General features: G+C 41.8%; 1 long non-coding RNA gene across 1 annotated transcript in view; it reads right to left on the bottom strand.

The window, feature by feature from the left end:
• Nucleotides 1-6,583: 6,583 nt before the first annotated feature.
• The window catches only part of LOC118852791, a 30,249-nt gene continuing 23,706 nt past the window's right edge, over nt 6,584-13,126 (bottom strand). Inside the window, exon 2 of the long non-coding RNA XR_005010624.1 lies at nt 6,584-8,517. This is a non-coding gene — a long non-coding RNA (uncharacterized LOC118852791). The remainder of the gene's footprint in view (nt 8,518-13,126) is intronic.

Genomic DNA, 13,126 nt, shown 5'->3' on the forward strand with positions numbered 1-13,126 from the left:
TGAAACCATGTAACTTGATGTCATCCACAAGCAGTATGGGATTAATGCAATATTTTGATATGATTCCTTCTTTGACTTGAATATCATGCTCACTTCTATTGAAGGGTATTATTAATAGATTTAATGTCAGACAGAAAGATAATGTGCTTAAGCTGTATGCCTGTAAGGACCTCATGGTTTATATCAGTTCTTCTTTGTGTTATCATGCTGGTGGCATGTATTAAACAGAGAAAATTTTTTCATGAGCACATGAAACACTCTAACAGTATCATCATGCTTAGGATCTATTTTATGTATTAGCAATATTAAGCCGTGAGGGTGGAACTGAGTCAAAAGTTTTGTAAGAATCAATAAAGATGCTAGAAATGCCACCATATGCAAATGTTGCTGAATACTCAGGTGGCTTGATCAATAGTAAATCTATCAATAGTTGCACTTTAAGCCCCTGGGACTTTTTGACAAACCTTTTTTGTCTCTCAGTTAATACAGTTTTCTTATATGTATATATTTGGGCAATACAAACTAATTGTTTTTTAATAAAGTATGTAAAACGTGGTAGGCCTATATTTGGAGAGGTAGTTGCTTACTGGTATTCTCATCTTTTAGTAAAAAATAAGTGATGCCTTTTGTTAAAAAAATTTGGGATCAGTTTGGCCCAGTAAAGTGCTTTGGGATCACAGTAATTCACACACCTCTGTGACCTGTTTGAGCCAATAATTATGGATTTCATTGCTTCCTGATTTTGTAGAACAGCTAAAGCGTCTGTCACCCTCCCACCCCCTCACCTCTACCCACTCAACCCACCTTCCACTACTCACCTTTCCCCTTCCCCTCCTGGCTTATTGCTCATCACATTGGCAGTAGGCAAGCTTTGTATTTTGTGCTTGATCCAACTTACGTTTTTGTCGTGTTGGAGTTATCTCAACCATATACAAACTCACCCTCAGTTTTGTCCTTGGTAGGACCAAAAAATGGTTCATGTACTGCTTAGTGGGTTCACTCTGTTTTCTACTTTCTTAGCTTTTCAAGCTTCTGTGGCAGAGTTTCTGAACAGTGTTGGATTGCATATTTTACTCTTTTCTATCCTTTGACTGCTTTTCTGTCACCTTTTGACTTCCTCTTTCAAATGTTGACTAAAGGCATCAGGAATTTCTGGTATATTTTTATTTTACAGATTCTATTCCATGTATTTATTTCTGTTGGCTTTACTCGGGCAATAGGATTTTAATGTTTTCTACTACACATACTGAGTCGGTATAGATGTAATAGTCAATAAGCATTTATTAAGTGCTGACTGTGTGCTAGGTACTGCACTGGGCTCTGCAGATAAAGAGAAAAGCAAAAGGCACAATGTCTGTACTCAAGAAGCTAACATTCTAATCAGAGAGCTATCACATAAATGGGTACAACGAGAGAGAGAGAGAAAGAGAGAGAGAGAGAGAGAGAGAGAGAGAGAGAGAGAGAGAGAGAGAGAGAGGAAGGTAATACAGATGGTGCAATGAGCAGAGTGCAGGACTTGTAGTCAGTAAGACATGAGTTCAAATCTGAATTTAGGCATTTACCAGCTGTGTGGTCCCAGGCAAATCATTGAAAAACTCAGTTTTCTCAAAACGAATTTGAGAGTTCATAAAAATGGAAGTGGAACATTAGTGGGTGATGGCCAGATCAAGGGGAGGACCATCTCCTTGCGTAGCTGAGGTAGACTGGACAGCTAGGTCACAGGATGTGAATAGACTGAGAAACTGAGATGCTCAGATATTTGAGGGACCTCAGGTTTCTTCCCCTATAAAACATGAGGAGTTTGGATTGGATAACCTCCAAGGTCCCTTCCATCTGCAAATTCACAATCCTATAATCCTCAATAATCTCTAGGGTCCCCTGTAGCCATCGATGACTACAGAGCTGACATTGAGAGAGGAGTACCATGACTTGGACACTTCCCAACTCCCAGGCTATGACTAAATCCACTGGCCCATTCACTGGCTAGCGAGGGCAGGTGTTGCATAGGGCTGGCACCCAGCCTTTGCCTAGGGAAAAAAATTACATGATCACAATCCAAAGTGGAACCAATGATGGGCAAGACAGAATCTACAGTGGCAAGAGAAGGGGGTTGGGCAGCAGGCGGAAGACTTGGGAGCCAAGGAAACTCTTTAAACTCAGACTAGCAACTCCTGAAAAAAATGACAGCAATCAGGAACTAGTCCTGAGGGTGGCCTGCTTCTGTCCGGGCCTATCAAATGCACCCAGGGGTTACCTCACATTACTGGAAACTGCCCTTTGAACTCAGCCCTGGCAAGTCTCCCAGGCAAACATAACGTAAAAGAGTCTTTCCTCCTTGGGGCCCACATGGGGGTGTCCCTATAGACACTGGAGAGCTGGTTGCAACAGGTTAGAATGAGGCCCTGAGCCAAGAAAACAAGCCCTCACCGGTGTTATTTCCTACTGCTTGTGTTGTTTATTAAAAAGTTTGGGTTTTTTATGTCTGGCCCCATCCACCCCCCTTTTTTCTGGACTGCACTGCAGGCTTAGGAATTATTAAAGAAAACACTAGTATTATTTTTTGCAAAAAAAAAAAAAGTGTTAATCCGGATTGAGGCTAAAAACTTTGCTTCATCAGCCATCCCAGCAGTGCAGTCTAGTTTGGGGAAAAGGAGTGGAGGGGGCTGATGAATTGTTCCCCTTGTTCAAAACAAATTCTCTGAACTCCCAGGGAATTAAGAAGCAATCCTCTTGGTAAACCACACAAATGCTTCAGACCCGGAGAGGAGGAACAATGTCTCTCCTCAATCGACTTGAACACCCAGGATTCAAATAAGCAAGGGGGGAGATCAAAAAGCTGAAACTCAGAGTCCAGTCCATCTGTGAAATGCCCATGGATCTCACACAAGGAATCATGGTTGCTCCTGGGCTGATGAGAGAACAATCAGAAGACTTGGTGGCCTTTTGGAAGCTAGCAGATTTCTCAGTAAGAAAATTCAGGCTGGGCAATCCATCAATAAGCCAGGCCTCCTACAAATGAAGGGGTCAAGACTGGGCAGCTGCAGGGCCAGCACAAGTGAGCACCAAGGGGAGCCAGGCAGTTCCCCCAACCCAGAGCTGCCAGAGGCAGAAAGTGAGAAAAGAGGTTTGAGGATGAGACGGGGGGCCCTAAAATCTCTGTCAGAGACTTGCATGCTCAACCATCAAGTTTTCCGTTTTCCATCAAGCCAAATCTTAAATCTTTTAAGTGTACTTTCCCTCTCTGGTTAAAAAAGGCTATCCAAACATTTCTAGCACAGATCTGAGGTTCTGGATGTAAGATAACCTTGAAAGTTGTCTAAGAATGGGAATTCTTCCAGAAACATACTTATGTATCAATTCAATGGGGGCATAGTCTCAAGGCCTTCTGAGTGTTATGTCTAGGGAGTGCCAGGGTGTAGCCCTTAAGAATCCTACTGAATCCTTCACGAGTTTTAGGATCAGTCAATCGACAAGTATATATTAAGTGACTACTATATGCTGGGAACTGAGCTTGTTGCTAGGGATACAGACACAAAGAATGAAATAATTCCTACTCCCAAGGAGATTACATTTGAATTGGGAAGGCAATAAATATATAAACTAAAAATAAATACATATATTTTAATTAAATGCAGGATATTGGGGGGGGCATGCCATTGGCAGTTGGGAAGATCAGGAAAGTGTCCATAAGATCACAGAGGCCCTTGGGACCTCAGAAGTCACTATAGGCCAATGGGCCACTTCACAAGTGAGGGAAGTAAGGCTCGGAGAGAGTAAGTCATTTACTTAAGGTCAGTAACATGGAAATAAGTAGCAGAGCAGGGATTCAAACCTAGGTCATGTGACTCTAAAGCCAGGGCCTTCCTACTGTACCAGGCTGCCTCTTGGCCCTTTGGCTGCTAACCCCACCCCCAATGCCATAAGCACCTGAGCAAGATGGATATTGGAAAGTGAGTCAGGACACTAGGCTTTTCCAATATATCATCTTTCCTTCCTCAACTGCTTTTCCTGACCTCTGACTCTCCCACATTCCTAACGATCAAATGCCTCCCCCATCTTGGATAGAGGTAATTGAGCCGAATTTGAGGCCAAAGGACCTGACTCTGAGTCCCAGCTCTGCTAGTTATGAGTCAGATAACCTCAGACAGTCTGTTTGAGCTCTTAAAGCCTCAATTTCAATTTAAAAAATAATTATAACATCCACCGATGATCACTGAGTGGCAACAGGACAAGGCGGCATGGACCCATGGACAGAGAGACTGGAGAACAATGTGGGTTTGAAATGGTTAACTCTAGGGTCAGTATTTGAAGAAAGGAAAGTGAAATCAAAGCAGGAGTGAGGATATGAGAAAGTACTGTGAGATTGAAGGACTGGAGATCACAGGGATGAAAAGACTAGGTTTAGGAGCAATAAAGCAGAGACAGACAGACAGACAGAGATGGAGAGAGACAGGGAGGGAGGGAGAGTGACAGAGAAGCAGAGAGAGACAGAGACAGGCAGAGAGAGATACAGAGAAACAGAGAGAGAGAGACAGAAGTTATACTCAGAGAGAGGAATGTCAGAAACAGAAGTGGGTGGGTAATGGCAAGATGTGCCATGTGGCCATTCTTGTATATGGCTGATGTGGAAGAGGTCATGAGATCTGAGAAGGTCGAGGTACTGGGAAGTTAGGGTATTAATAATTAATGCTTGAAGCACCCCAGCATAAGGAATTGGGGAGGAGAGTCAATAAATCCGTTACAAAATTACCTAAGAAAGGTGAGAAATGACTTGGGGGACAGTAGACGATAGTTACTACAATCTGGATAGGATGCTATGTTTTAATAGAGTGAACTTTGAAGGAGCAGAAGTTGCTGTATTATGGGGCAAAAGGAAAACTGCACCACAGGGGAACCAGGAATATTCAAGCTTCCTCAAGGACAAAGTGTCAGGGGTATGAGACAAGGTGTAGTCAGTGCTGGGGAGAATGGCTGGAATTGCAATGTCATCTAGGATGCCAAGTCTCTGAGAGTGCTTGAAGATAGAAGGACATGAAGAGAGAAGGTTCAAAAGGAATGGACGTATATTAGCTGTGAAATGGGAATTCCAGAGGGCACAGTGGAAGGGTGGGGCAGTTCTGGAGTGGTTCATAAAAGCAGCAGAGTTGAGGAAGAAAGGGATGTGAGAAGAAGAGTTGGGGGAGAGGGAAGGAGAGAGTCATTCTTAGGAAGCCAGTGATTAAGTATCACAGGGATTTGGGGAGTAACAGAATAACAGGTGGTAAAAGTTTTCTGGTCATAGGGCATAGGAATGAATGAGAGCAATTTCTATTTATCCATTAAATGCCAGTGTTAAATCTTTGAGATTCTTTCCAACTAGGAAAATCTTAAACTCTATGATACGTTCCTTCTTTCTCTTCTGACCCTTAACCAACACAAGTTCCAAACCATTATATGGCTTCCTGGAGAAAGAGGCTCAGCCTGGGAGTAGGAACACTTGGACTACGGCTTTCCCCACACTGTGCCACACCTATGCAGCCATGAGCAAAGCCCTTTCCCTTCTCTAAGATGCTAACCCAATATGAAAAAAAATGAGAATCTAACGCAAAGTCTTCTGATGGTCTATGATCTTCTTGTAATTGAGACATGAAAATGAACTTGGAGCCAGGGAGACCCAACATCGGCCTCAGGCATTTCTGTGACTAGACAAATAGACTTCCAGTTCTAAATCTGATTCTATGAGCCTGTGATTCCAGAGTCCAATTCAATGATCCAATGGATATTTGTTAAATGCCTATTATGTGCCAGGCACTGTGCTAAGCTTTAGGGAGATAATTAATAAAAAGAAAGACAGTCCCTGCCCTCAAAGAGCTGGCAATCTAAAGGGGAAACACTGCACAAAAGGACTCAGGGAGGTAGTGTGGGGGAATGGGAGGGAAAAACTGAGACCCAGAAAGCTTAACTGATTTTTTTACCCAAACCCACAGAGCTGGTTAGTGGCAAAGTCAGAATTGGAACCCAAGTCCTCCCTAAATCAGATGCTTTTTCTACTGCCTCATGCTTCCTCCCAGAAGATTTCATTCATTCCCCCCCTACCCAATTTTCCAGATGAGGAAATTTAGACTAGCTTTTAAATGAGGAAGATCATATGGAACATCCTTGACTTACATGGGAAAAGAATGTGCCATTCTGATAAACAAAGTCTCCAGTTTCTGCTGTTTGGTCCACAGAATATAACTTAGTACAATGTTTCATATACTTATTCTGAAAAATATGTACATCAATATAAGTGTGTATATATATATGCATATATAAACACATGTATATAATACACACATATACATACATGCATGCATATATACATACATACAATACACACACATATATGCCCATACACATTTATACATATATAATAATTTGTTTTCCTTCATATTCACTATGACCAGAGCCATAACTAGGAATTTGGGGGTCAGTCTATAGCAAATAACAACACGTCAGAATAACAACAACCAACATTTCTATAGCAATATACTATGTGCCAGGCTAAGCGCTTTGCAATTATTATCTTATTTGATCCTTACACGTAAAGTAAACACCCAGAAAGGCATTTTCAAATCAAACTTTTAATGACAAATTTAGCTGAAGAATGGGGATATTCAGACATTGCTTCTCAGGAAGCAATCACTAGGGGAATTAACATAGTGGAAGGAACTGACCTGGGATGCAGTGACCAGGGAAGAAGGCCATCTTTCCCATCTCAGCTCCCTATTTTAACTAATTCCTGCTAGCTAGGCTCTAAGATTAGGTTTTCTTTTTTTTCTCTCACACACAAGGTAAATACTTTCCAAATTTCTGTACCCTGAGCCAAAGCTTTGATTGCACTACCTTAGTTACATCTCTGCCCATAATCCTATGCACAGTGCTTCAAACCACAATTGTTCTTCTGTTGATTTATTAATTAAAGGAAGTATTCAAAGCAAAGGCCCAACTCCCCTGGGACAGTATTTTTCTAGAGCTCTCAAAGGTGTTTTCATTTCTGTGGAAGTCAAAACTCAGCAACTTGTCCAATAATATATTTTAATCAAAACATTCTTTGTCTCTCCATTTCCCAGACTGAGGCTTAGTAGAGGTTGTTAAAGGGTGAGAGAGGGGAATAATAGAGACGGAGAAATCGCTGAGGAGGAAGTAACTCCTACCAGGACTCTTTGCTTCCCTTCTCCTCCCCACAATGAAGCTGAATTCCTCCCAGTTCAGACATGTGCTGCAGCACCAATAAAAAAAGAGCTTGCCTCTCTTCCTCCCAGGGATCATGGCTGCCTTTGAATTTTTTGTAAGGCCAAGCAATAAACTGCCACTGCCAAGCATCCCTGTTTCACTGGAGATGATCAAAGTGGAAAAAGGAGAAACACCCTCTTGGATGACAAGCTGGCTTTTAAATTGAAATTTAAGAGAAAAAATTCAAGTACAAATCCATAGTGATCCACTGAGCTTACGCACCCCTTCCTTGTCTGAATCTCAAATGTGTTTCCATCTTGAAGCCAAAGGTTGATCTTTTGGCTAGAAGCGAAACCCCAGGGTTGCATCTATTCCCCTCACCCTGAGGGAGGAGGGGGCAGAACAGAGAGGCAGAGGAGAGAAGTCTGGGTTGAGGAGAAGTGAAGGCATAGAAGAAGGAGAAGAGTTTGCCCCTCTCAAGGTGGGGTCCATTCTCTGCCATGAGAACATGTCAGTGACTTGTTTCTCCAGAAGAAAAAAAAAAGGAAAATCTGGCTTGGGGGTGCAGGAGAAATGGGGGGAGATGATTTAATGGGTGTATAAATCAAGGCTATTGGCAAGAACATGGAAGAGAGAGATAGCCGAGGGTAGTGGAAGAGAGGGCTGGCTTGGGAGCCCAATAACTGGGGTTGAAATCCCACCATGTACATTATTTTCCCCAATGGTAAACCTCCAGAGACCAGGAAATCTTTCTAATCAGTCCTTATTAAATTTTTGATTAATTAACTTCATGATTATTTGACTTCTCTGGGCCTCAGTTTCCTCACTTAAAAAATATAGTAGGACTAGACTCTTTCTAACTCTTCCTCTAAGACTGATCAACTTAACAGCATCGAGAGGAAGAAAGTGTCAGGTGCGAACTGGTCATAACGCCTGAGTTCAAACCTAACTCTTCCAGGTGCTACCTATGAGATAATGGGCAAAGTCCTTTAACTGGTCTGGGACTCAGTTTCATCATCTGTAAAATGAGAGAGCTGGTAGTTGAGGCAGCATGATATAGTGCAGAGAATACTGGATTCAAGCACACCTGCAGATGAAAAGGTCCTTGATTGAAGAGGGTGACTCTCTCAAGCAAGAGATGGTCCTGGAAGAACAGGTGTCCTTCCTTCTGCCACACAGTGATGTACAAACTGCAACCCCAGGGGCTGACTCAGGAAGATGCACGTCAGGTATGTGATCTTGTGGAGAAAGAGGTTAGCATGAAATGAGAAGATTCTGTCAGGGGACTTCCAAAGACTCCCTCCTGTAGCAGACTCTCCTCTTCTGTGAAATAATAATGACAATAATGGTGATGTGATAAATTAATAATAAATATATGATTTATAAGAATAATATTCCTATAGTGCTTTAAGGTTTGGAAAGTATTTTCCTATGTTATCTCACTTAACCCTCACAATTTTGTGGGGTGAGTACCATGACCATTCCCATTTTCCAGATGGGAAAACTTAAGGAACATGGAGATTAAATGGCTTGCCCAGGGTCATACAGTGAGTAGGTGTCAGAGGCAGGCTTTGAACCCAGGACTTCCTGATTCCAAGTACTAGCCCCTATACCACTTAGCTGTCTCAAAAACATGGGGGTGGGACACATGGTTTTCAAGATCTGGAGTCTATGGTACCATGAACTTTCAATTTGGTAGCACTTTAGAGTTTCCAAAGGGTATTTTGTTTTGTTTTGCTTTGTCTCAGAATAGCTTCCTGGCTCCAAATCAAATGACTGAGACCCAAGCTCAAACACTGCCTGTACTACTTCCTAATTGTGTGGCTTTGGACAAACCCTCTAATCTCTCTGGGTCTCAGCTTCCTCCATAAAAGATAGTCTCTTGTAGAGACATGCAGCCGCTGGTCCATGACCTTGTTTTAAATATTTATATATATATATATACATATATATATATATGTATGTATGTATGTATGTATATGTATATATGTATATATATGTGTGTATGTATTATATACATATGTATGTGTGTATGCATGTATGTATGTATGAATACACGTGGTCAGGGTGTACATACACACATACATATATGTATATATATTGCACAAAAAGTTACAAAGGAAATCAATTATAGTGAAATACTATATTTAGCATATTATAGTACATACAATATATTACTATAATATATAAAAATATGCATTTATAAGGTTTCACAATATTATAATACACAGTATAGGTTACTAATATATAAACATATGTATTAATAGTATTTCACTATAATTGGTTTCCATTTGTAACCCCTCTTTATTTTATTCTAGGCACTTACAAACATTACTCTGTAAGGGGGCCCAGAGGCTTCACCAGATTGCCAGAAGAATTCTAGACAAAAAAAAAAAAGTTTAATAACTCCTGCTCTAGGGGCCCTTCCCATTCTCAGAGCTAGGAAACTAACCTAGAGTTCCCACTGGGATTCCTAAGTGATCAGCTGAGTTCCCAGGGAACCATCCAGGGTGGGAAGCAGGAGGGGGGGATGGTAACTTTTCAGGAAGGAGGACATCCCTGGAGGGGAAACAGGACACCTTCAAGATTAAAACTTAGCTGGAAAGGGCATAGAAGATCAGAGAATAGCCTTTCTAGCATTCCCTAGTGCCTGGCGGAGTTCAAAGGTTTTCCAAGCCTAAGGCATTGGGCAATTATAATCGCACTGTAAAAGAGAGAAGGTTAATGAATAACCTCTAAAGGAAGTTACTTCACATAATGACGACAGTCTCTCTGAACTCAATGTGAATAATCAAGCCTGTACTGTCAGCAGAAAGGAAGGATGGCTATAGGCTAGGAAGCCTGCTGCTTAGTAAGGACACCTGGGGGAGGAGTGGTCTCTTTACCTGCCCAGAGAGGAGCAGAGACATTCCCAGACCTGCCTGAGGAGTTTAAAGGGCCAGCAGTTTGACAAACCCTCAGCTCACAAAGTGGAAGTTTGGTTAGTGGGAGTAGCTTGGGGAAAAAGCATTACCAAGGAATCACTAAGCAGCCCAGAGAAAGGAATGAGGTGTAATCAGCCAGAAAAGCAAAACATTCCCATTCCCTGCTGCCAGCCCCTGCCAAAATGAGGATAAAAGCTGGAGATGTCTTTGAGGGAGAGGCTCGCTAATGCCCTATTGACGGAGATTTGAATGGATCCAAGCATTCTGCAAAACAATTTGTAATTATGTGAGAAAAGTCACTGAACTCACATCTTTGGATTTGGCAATTCCACTCCTGGGGAAATCCACCCCCCAAAAAAGTTCAAAGACACAAAGAAAGCCCCGATATATTCCAAATATTCATTGGGACATTTGTTGTGGCAGCAAAGCTGCTCAAACCCAAGGTGAATGCCCATTAAGTGGGAAATAGCCAAATAAATGCTGGTACTTGAACGCACTGGAATATTATTATGCATAAGAAATTCAGAGGAGTATAGGAAAAAATCAGGAAAACAACATATGCACTGGATTTAAAAACATTTCAAGAACAGCAAAAACAATGCTAAAAAGTACCTGAACTTTGACAAATTCCAAAGACCAATCTTGGTTGAAGAGAATAAATGATAAAACGTATCTCCCTGCTCGCTACAGATAGGTGGGGCCCTATGGGTGTAGATTAGTACATACACAGTAAGACAAATTTTGGTATGAGTTTGCTTTCTTGCACTGATTTTTTTTGTTATAAGGGAAATTTTTGTGTATGTGTGAGAAGGAATATGTAGTGGAAACAGGATGCCTAAACAAAAGCCATCAGTAACAGCTGGGGGGTTGGAGGGGGTGGTGAGGGGAGGGTTAGTACTACTAAGGAAATGCAATATTCATTCATTCAGCCAATGCATTCATACAGTTCAACTATAACTGGCATTGTACTAGGTGCTGGTGATACTAAGGGCAATAAAAAGCAGTCTTTAACTTCAGGAAGCTTATATTCTACTAAATTGAAGTGGTTATTACCTGAGCTCAGCTAAGTCTTCTCAATTGCATGCCTCTCTTTACTTTTCTTAAATTAAAGAAATTATTAGAAATTTAATTATTAGGAGCTATTAAGAATTTAGGGCAGCTAGGTGGCTCAGCAGTTAGAGTGCTGGGCCTGGAGTTAGGAAGACCTCAGTTCAAACTCATTCTCAGACATTGACTAGATGCGTCATCCTGGGCAAGTTCCTTAACCTTGTTTACCTCAGTTTCCTCACCTGTAAAATGAGCTGGAGAAAAAAAATGGCAAACCACTCCACTATCTTTGCCAAGAAAACCCCCAAATGAAGTCACAAAGAGTTGACATGACTGAATAATAAAAATGAGGAATTTAATGATCATCAGCAAACACTAATATGTTGGAGGGGGAGAATGGAAAAAGTTTATTTATCTAAAAAACTGTGAATATCTGTTACCTATAGTTTGGGATGGGGCTGGGGCGGGGCGGGGGGGGGGGGTGTTTGGAGAGTTTGTTGGTACTCTCACATGAAATGCATGAACTTCCCTTGTGTTTTTGGATCTATGAGGGGTTAGGAGGAGTTTGTCATATGTTCCAGGGGACTGGTACAAGCACAGAGAAATAATGATGAAGTCCCCCACGTGGCAAATTCTGGAAAGCCTACTTCTGGGACAGCAAGTGTAAGGAAAATGCCTAGGAGAGACTTTTTAGCATGTGTGGACATTCTGTAACCTGCTCCAATTGGCTACTTATGTGGTGAATAGATGGCTCTTCAATTAGCCGTGGAAGCATTCAAAAAGGCTTTTTGTCAACCTCTGCCTCTCTCTCTGTTGGATTCAGTCCCTTGGTTTTGGCCTCTGGATGTTTTCCCAGATGATGGCATCCCAGGATCCTGGGAGGAGAGAGGCCTTGGGTCTTCTCCTTCTTTGAGACCATCATGGTAACCCATGAAGACAGATCTCAGTGCTTGCCTACCTCCTCATTCACTCTTTCGTTTTAGGTGAAGGGCTTAGAAGCTATGGCCTTATGCATTTATTTAAGTCTGAAGAGAGTGCCACCTGGGAGTTTGGGAGCCGGAATTAGCAGCCAGTCCAGCGTCATGCCCCAAGGAGCAAGTGAGGGTCGTTCAGAACCCAGCCCAGCAATAGCTTAGATGCCAACTCTCAACGAGCAGTGAGGCCACATTTGGACATGAACTTGGTGGTCCTAATGCTATAGAGAAACTGGGTTTAGTCAAAGATAAAGTAAAATATCCAAGTGTCTTTGAGAGGCAATTTAAACTAGGGTTACTTCTTTCTTTTCAACATATCCCTTCCCCCATTCCAGGTGTCTTTATAGGCCTCTGTACGGTCCTTTGATTGGCCCTGAACTCCCAAGAGACTGACTGCTCCAAGTACCCCCTTCCAGATCTCTCTGTATTTATTTATACTTTCCCTAAGGGTCTTTCTCTGCTAACTAACCTGGTGGAGTAATTTACCAGAATGTTTAGTAGTTACTAATGGGTTGTTTTCCATATCCCTGGGTTACATATGTGCATGTTAACAGTGGACATTTGTAGAAAATGCTTTATTCCAAGTAGTATGGGGAAGGAGTTCCGGACTTGGATTCAGGGGCCAAGTCCCAGTGGGGCTATTTACTAAGTTATGTGACCTTGGACCAATAACCTCCCCTTTCTTGGCTTCAGTCTCCTCAGTTATAAAAGGCAAGAGCTGAAGGAAGTGGTCTCTAAACTCTCTTCTCCTTCTAAATCCTAGGTTTTAATGGTAGGAAGGAAATGTTTGAAGAGGAAATTAGACTTGCATTCCACCAAATTTTATCACATTAGTTAAAGAACATTGAACTGAATTTGATAAACGTTAATTAAGCACCTACTATGTACAATCCATGCTGAGCCCTAGGGACTTACATTTCACTGTAAGAAAAAACTCAAGCCATCAGCAAACACCTTAAATGTTCAAAATCTCTAATGGTCAAAGAC

The sequence above is a fragment of the Trichosurus vulpecula genome, chromosome 6, assembly GCF_011100635.1.
Source record: "Trichosurus vulpecula isolate mTriVul1 chromosome 6, mTriVul1.pri, whole genome shotgun sequence".
Taxonomy (NCBI): Eukaryota; Metazoa; Chordata; class Mammalia; order Diprotodontia; family Phalangeridae; genus Trichosurus; species Trichosurus vulpecula.